This window comes from Anser cygnoides, chromosome 2 (genome assembly GCF_040182565.1).
Source record: "Anser cygnoides isolate HZ-2024a breed goose chromosome 2, Taihu_goose_T2T_genome, whole genome shotgun sequence".
Classification (NCBI taxonomy): domain Eukaryota; kingdom Metazoa; phylum Chordata; class Aves; order Anseriformes; family Anatidae; genus Anser; species Anser cygnoides.
The window spans coordinates 54,825,650-54,833,798 of record NC_089874.1 but is presented as its reverse complement, the minus strand read 5'-3'; positions in this window follow the sequence as shown (position 1 = coordinate 54,833,798).

Below are 8,149 nucleotides of genomic sequence, written 5' to 3'. Positions count from 1 at the left end.
GGATTTTTTTTTTTTCAGAGAAAACATCATTTCAAACAAGGAGAAATGTGGTGGAAGATATTCCTTCCATTTTCATCTCTGCTTAGACAGTTTTTCCTTCTTTAATGAACTATTTACAGGAGATGCCACTCTTTACAAAAGACATATTTTGATAATTTCAATTACAAATTTTCACAAAGTAAATCCATCTTGATCCTTCTGAAATGGAAACTAGTTAAAATGTATCTTGAACATTTTCCTCCAGTGGTTTCAAATGGTCTATTTAAATGCAGGCTATTCTTACTAATATTCCTTACTGACAATCTCTGATATCGTAATCTAAATTTATATCTTTCAGGCTGCAAGAGATTGTTCTGTGAATTAGCAACAGAGTACTATTGCTGCTGATAAAATACATTCGTAATTTATTGTGTTGCTGTATTGCTTTTATGATAGTCTCTATGAACTATCTTCAGGACTTAGTTCAATTTTAATCAGAGATGCAAAATCTGGCAATCCCTGTCTTATATTTCTCTTCAAAAGCAAACAAAAAAACAGTGGAAAACTTTTTACATGTAATAAAACAAAGCTAGAATCACAGAATATCCTGAGTTGGAAGGGACCCACAAGGATCATGAAGTCCAACTCCTGGGTCCCCAGGGGACCACCCCAAAATCTGACCATGTGTCTGAGAGCATTGTCCAAACGCTTCTTGAACTCTGGCAGGCTCGGTGTCATGACCGCTTCCCCGGGGAGCCTGTCCCAGTGCCCAACCACCTCTGGGTGCAGAACCTTTCCCCAACACCCAGCCTGACCCTCCCCTGTCCCAGCCCCATGCCGTTCCCTCGGGTCCTGTCGCTGTCCCCAGAGAGCAGAGCTCAGCGCCTGCCCCTCCGCTCCCCTGGTGAGGGAGCTGCAGGCCGCCATGAGGCCTCCCCTCAGCCTGCTCTGCTCTGGGCCGAACAAACCAAGGGACCTCAGCTGCTCTTCATACATCTTTGCCCTCATGACCCTTCACCATCTTTGTAGCCCTCTCTTGGATGCTCTCTAATAGTTTTATATTCCTTTTATGTTGTGGCACCTGAAACTTTACACAGTACGCGAGGTGAGGCCTCACCAGCATGGAGCAGGATGAAGAATCCCCAGAAGAGAGCTTTATCTTAGCTGAGCTAGTCCCCCTCACCTCCTTTTACAAGCAGCCAGAAGAAGCTCCTTCCACCAGTAACTCAGAGGTTCTACGCGTCTCTTGGCCAGGGAGCAAGATAATTTTCCTAAAATAAAGTCAGGCCTATGGAAATGACTTTGCATTTTCTCTGTTAGACACGATTTCTGCTTTGTACCAGACTACAGTATTCAGCACTCATAAAATACCATATAGAACTGTAGTGTTTGTCATCATCAGAGAGTGCTTGTCTGATGACTGCAGGAATGTGACAATAAGTGGGGGATTTTTTGTTTGTTTGTTTGCTTGTTTTATTTTTGTTTTAAAGAGGGAAAGTATTTGATCCCATTCTTGCCATTTAACTTGATGCAACCCTAGATATAGAAAGTGATTCTGTATTTTGCATACTGAATATATAATCCCATTCTCATTTTTCACTATCAAAGATATCTGGTGATCTCATGTGGAAGGTACAGTGTTGTGTCACAGTCACCATATTTGGTTTCTTTGGAACTAGGCAACCCCATCTTAGTCTAATCCATATAATATTTCTTATTAATAGGGTTCTTTTTTAGAGTATTGATAGTACTTGGCAAGTATGGAGAGCTGCATGTGCTAGATGACTGCCTAGTTAATTGTGGAATTTGATTCTCCTTTATTTCATGAGCCGACTTGCAGATTCTTTCAAGAGCATTAGAGAAGCTTTTTTGAAGCACCAGAAACCAAACTGGGGAGGAACTTGGGTAACAATCATGTGTGTTCTGAAGAGCCCAAAGCTGCCCTGACTTCATCCACACTCATGCTTGTTGGAAAATGTTTGTTAATGCATTTTATTAAAATCATCTAATCTGAAGGCAAGACCACAAGAACTGATGCAAAGTTCTTTGAAGGTATCTGAAGAACTTTAAGTTATTTCCCTGGACAGTGGAGATGGCCACTGTGGCAGGGGAACAGTTTTTAGGCAGTGTGAAAATGTCTATGATTCTCTTTAAAACCTTTCTTCCAGCCCCTCTTCTACTTTATCCTGCCAATTTTATGCTTGCTCCTATCCTGACCACTGTAGTGACCAAATCAGTTCTTAAAGTGCAAGCTGCTCTTGATGTTTTTCAAAGCCTCAATGCACAATTCTTTTTTCATTCTAGCGATTCAGAGCAAGCACATCCAGGAGTCCTTTTTTCCTCTCCCTGTTCCAGGAGTTTCAGAGGAAAAGAAAAGAGGATGAGGAGGGGAGCCATCCTCCACAGTGGCAGAGGAGGGTTTCTTCCTTAGGCAGTTTCAAACAGGTGCTCCTTTCTGCAGACTGTTTATAAATGAGATTTTTCTAAGTTTGTGACCTATTTCAATGTAAGTGCTGGATGCTGACACATTTTGCTTTTGCTCAGCTGTGGACAGTGCACGCTTGTTGCTGAGAACGTGCTTCACCCAGTCCACTCCAGTGGGTAAATCAGCTTCTATCTGGATTTTTAAAAAAGGGTCTTGAAGAAAAAGGAAAAGTTCTGGGTAAATCAGATAAAAACTTACAAGATATGCAGATAAGATCTTTTGCTTTGTTTTGCTTTGTTTTTTACAATTCTTCCCTGAACCTTCAAGCATGGTTATTCAAATGACATTGTTGAAAGGGAGCTTGTAGAAGACCGATTCCATGATGTTTAAGTACCTCCCCCTGGCCAGATTTTCATTTGACTTTTGCCAAAGTTAGGAAGAAAAGGAAGTCTAATAACTTTGAATTTAGTTTTGAATAAATTTAATTAGGTTTCCTATAGCCATGTAGGTTTGGTATAAACTTTTGCAAAGCCAAGATAAAATGAAAGCATTACCCAGTTCTTAAAGTGCAAAACAGTGCATGAGAATAACCACCGAATGTGTGTCTAAACAGTCATTTACACGGTGTCTACAGTTTACTTCTTGACCATGAAAGTCAAAGAATTCACATATACTGAAGTATGTTTCTTAAACATACATAAAGCCTTTTCTGTGTCAGTTCCAGAGACTGCAGTCTACAAAAGCAATGTAACAATCAGGACACCATTGAGCAAGTGATTCTGAACTGTAAGTTGAAATTTCTTCTAAATTTCAGAACCTTTGCACACACTGTAGGAGCTTGGGCACTATTTAGAGGACAGAGAGCAAGATACATGAGATCTGTGAAAGGGTAAGAGGTGAGATTCGACTATCTGATCATTGACCGTTGTATTTTTACCACCTTGGGGATTTAGCAGCATGATGTCCTCCTGTCCCCTTCCCAGCATTCACCAATAGCCACAAGAAATGATCGGTTTGGTGCAAATCTTGAGAGGATTCGTATGAGATTCCTATTAGAGCAAAAAGAGGCTTTGGAAATCTGCTGTCAACCCACTAGCCCCCAGAAACACTCCAAAGTGACGTATTCTAGGGGAGAGAGAGAATGAAAAATATCTAGAGCACCAAATGTGGCAGCTGGAAATGATTTAAAAAAAATACACAAGATGAGTAGGCCAGTAATGTGAGGGGTAAGAGAGGCAGCTGGGAGATTTAAAAGGGAAGGCCTGAGAGCAGCTGAAAGATGCCAGCAGTCTGTTAAAGAGAATGTTGGAGAGCTAAGTGGCTGTGTGTGTGAAGAGAAAGCATGCCACACTGATAAGAAAAACAGCTGGAGAAAAACAAAATCTCAAAGCCTCTGAAACAGGAATCGATATGCAAATTCTCTTAATGCTATTGAAAGAATGAATGAATGATTTTTTTTTTTGTCTGCTGCCGTACTTTCCTTGCTTTCTCAAATGAACCTTTCCTCTAGAATCCCCAGGAGTCCTTTGCTGCTGCCTCCTCCTCCAATTGATCTTTGGGTTTTTCGTTGTTTCCTCCACAGAAAATAGGTCGCTCTGAAAACTCCTGTTTACTTGTTAATAGTCTCTTAAACTACTATTTTAACAGTTTATCTTTTCACTTCCCAACCTTATCAAGACTTTCCCTGCCTATTATTCAGAATGTGGAATCCCTTCAGAGGAATACCATTCTCTGTGAAGAAAATGTGCTGGTAGCAGTTGATTTGAATAGTTCAAAATCTCATTCTGGGTAGGACCTATTAGATTTAGATGGCTTTGTATTCCAGAGAGCTAGCTGGAGGAGGCAATTTTGGCAGGCTTGAATGGTCTGACAAACAGTCTCTAGAATTTGGCAGGGTCTAAAACAGGCTTGTAATAAGAACTTGGTGACTTTGAAAAATAAGCTATAAAAATGCACAATGGGGCAGATTTTCAAGGCTTTATGCATTACAATTGCACATGTATTTTATTATACATACAGCTTATAATTTAATTCCATACATAAATAATAAAGCACCTGGTCACATACTTGAATTCAATTTGGGCGTTTGTATCAGTGATGTAAAGGCATCTGCCAATGTCTGTATAGAGTAGCATGTTCTTTACCTTTGAAATTGTGGCTCTGCTGTTTCTCAGCTGTGAAAGCAAGAAGCAGTATGTGTATACTTTTTTTTTCCTAGATCATAAGGAGCAAAGAGCTTATGTGAAATGAAGAGTACTGGAGTAGATCTTAATACATTCTGTCCCATCAAAAACTGAAATACAGCAACATGAAAAAAGCAAACATGCTGTCTAGCCTCTCTGAAGCTGTTTGCTAATGACCTCCAATGAACTAGAAAATGTTAGAGAGCGTAGTCTCAGCTTGAAGCCTGAGAGGGGGAAAATAGCAGGCAAAGAGAAGGATGGAGAGAAAGTGAAAGAGGGAACAGAGGTAGTCAGTAATTATTTGTCAACAACAACAAAACCCTGATCAGGCAGCAAATTTTTGATAGCTTCCGTGCTGCCTGACCAGACCTGCTATGTCCAGACCAACAGAAAAAAGAGCAGCAACAGCAGTTTTGGAGGGCATGAAAGTAGAGTCACAGAATAAGAAAATAGTAGAGCAAATTGAAAGAGGTAGAGGCTATAAAATGCATAAAAATATATTAGAAAATGCATAAAATATATTAGAATGATCATTTTATGGAAGACGCCTGAATGATTACCATTTATTATTGGTGAAATATAACTCATAATACAGCATATACTAAATATTTTAAATAAGGAAAATAATAGGTTCATGTCAGATGTCTTACAATCCAATCTGATAAAATACCGAATGAGACACAGAGAAATAGAACTTTTGGCAGGGAAAGTTATGTATGTCTGGCACAAGGAAATGTACTTGGAATGAGTGTGAAGAAATATTCAGGGTGCAGATTAATTGTTTTTAAAGAAAGTATTTACATGAACTTTTCAGATACCTGAAAGCCTTTGACTGTGTATTTTAAAAGTGAATCTTTTGTTTTAGAAACCCTTGACATTACATTCCCCTAACAGGAGCAATTAACAAAAGCATAAACTTATGAGAAATTTTACATATATTCTAATGTTGCACTTTTTATGATTAAGTAAATTTTTCTCTTGCAATAAGAAATTTCAGCTTCTGTGTGTGATGAACTCCTTATTTTCTCCATGATTAGTAGGAAACTGGGCAATTTATTATTTCACATTCTGGTGTAAATATAGATGGCCTCTATTTTTTTAAAAAATGAGTTTATGAGAAATGAGTGCAGGTGCACTTATCTGAAAAGAAGTGAGATAGTGTATTTGAGAAATAATGGAGGAGGCACTGTCTGTCTGTTTTTTTCAATGCATCGCCTTTGATAGTTGAAATAACTCTGCCTTTTAAATGCCCTGTTTTCCAGCCTGTAGGTTAAGAAGATCTTTGCCAGTGGCTTTGCACCACCTGGTGACTTTGGAGAATTTCCCCTCAAGGAGGCTACCCAGGTTTATGTCCCCATGGTGCTTGAGAGAGAGGGGGGATTTCAGTTTTGGAGAGAAAAACAGTTCAGTCAGTTATATTTTTAATTGAAATGGGGCAATGATGGAGAGGCTGAATTTGCAGAACCTCCTACAGCAGCAGGATGAACCTGTAAATCTAGACAAGCTGCCATGAAGTCTACAAACTAGAGATGTGCCTAGGTGTCTGAGTTAAATGGATTGCAATCCTCCAATTCCATCGTTGGCACGGTTCCCCCACATGCTGCCCTTTGAGTGATTTTACTCCTTCTCGTTTCTCAGAAGATCCCTAGGTGGGGTGCTTCCTACCACTTCTCAGGAATGAGAACACTGTGAGAAATTTCAGTGCGCAATTTTTCTTAGACTCTGGGGAATAACCTGAGCATCACTTTGACATTTCTTTTTCCCCTCCACACCAAGTCGTTATCAGAAGGGGACCCAAAGCTCATCACAAACATTAACATGTACCTACCCATCCCATCCTTCCTGCATATCACACTGAACAGCAGAATTATCCTACCGCTATACACAAGCAAATGTTGGAGTGCAATGCCATAGGATAGATTTTGGAGCAAGTCAGTGCCTAGCAGAGCAAAGTACTGATTGTAGGATTTACCTGCAACTTGCTCTGTTCAACAAAGACTTTGTGAATAGGTCTCTGGAGTTGCCAAATATTCTTGCAAAGATGAGTGATCTCCTAAATAGCAGGGTCTGTGAACAATGAAGAAAAATAGTTCTTTTTTTGAGATCCTTGCTGATATAGGAATTAAAAGCACGTTAGTACCATTAAGTCTTTTACCAGGGCGACTGGCAGAACTTGAGCCTTTGCAGGTAACCCTGCCTAGATTTAATAACATCCCACTGAAGAACAATTTGTTCTCATGTTGGCATGTTTGTCTTTGGGAGCCACCAAATGGGGAATAACTACCCTCATTCTCAGCCAGTAAAGACCTGGAAAATCTGCTTTCAGTTTTAAAACTCTGAGCAATTGTACCATCCTCATAAGCACATTAAATACCATAGTAAATGTCAGGAATCCATGTAAATCTTTTCAAATTTGCAAGCAATAGCACTTTCACTGCCACTGAGCAGCCTGTACTCCTGACCCCTTTAAAGCAAACCTCTCAGGCCTCCAGCAGTTCTCTCAGGGTGATTCACGCAGATCTGCTCGCAGTCTGGGCCTTGGCTGCAGTTCCTGGTTATCAAGCTTAGCTCCATTGTGCCCAAAGCTTGCTATTCTGTCCTCTCTGCAGACGCATCTGTGGTAATTAGGAGCCAAGCAGTCTTTCTGAAACAAAATACTGTTAATACAGTGCAGCTGCATTTCAAATAAACCCGATCTTACATGCTATAGAAGACACAGCGCCTGCTTCTCCCTAATACTGCCATTCCCTGAGTTTAGGAAAGCTAGATTCCTTGAGGCTCCTCCGCAGACACTGTCTCTCTGCCAACCTGTATTCTTAGCAAACTGCTGGCAAGCGCCACTGCCATCATCGGAATCAGACCAAGGCGCTGCATACGGTCTGCATTATACAGAAGACGTGATTCAACGTCTCTGAAGCCAGCTTGGTTCTTTGAAGTTCCAGTGGGCACCAAGATTTTCTTCCCCAGAAAGGTACTACGGGGCTGCTTTGTTTGCCCTTTGCTTAGCTTCTATTAAGCTAAACCAATGCATGCACACAAGAAAGCCTTTCAACTGCCAGGTGCCCTTCTCAGGCCCTCAGCTGAGCTACAGCAGCCTCGTGAGGGCGAGCTCCCTTCGGACAGAAGCCCTCTAAAGGCTGAAGGACACGCTTCTGTTTTCAAACTCTGCCACTGCTCTTGGAGCTTTACTTTAGATTCTGATTTCTTCTGGCAAGATCCCAGGTGCTGTTAGACAGGAAAATTGCTGTTCTTGATAAGGTCAGAGGAAAACCAGTTTCAGGATACAGTAGTGTAAGTGGAACTGGTGACATTTGCAGAAAAATAAAGCCTGGAGATCTTTGTACTCTCTCTTACATTAAAAACATTCTGAATTATGATGGCGCTTTGGTTAGTGAAAGGGTGCTCTTTACAGAATATGTGAAAAGAGTATATATATTTACTTGATAAAAGAGTTCACTGATGGAAAAACGCCAATATTGATGAAAATCAGGAAAGAATAATGCTTAAACTTGCATATTGTAATTACCTAGTATTTGGTTTATGAAGACCACATTTTCTGTAA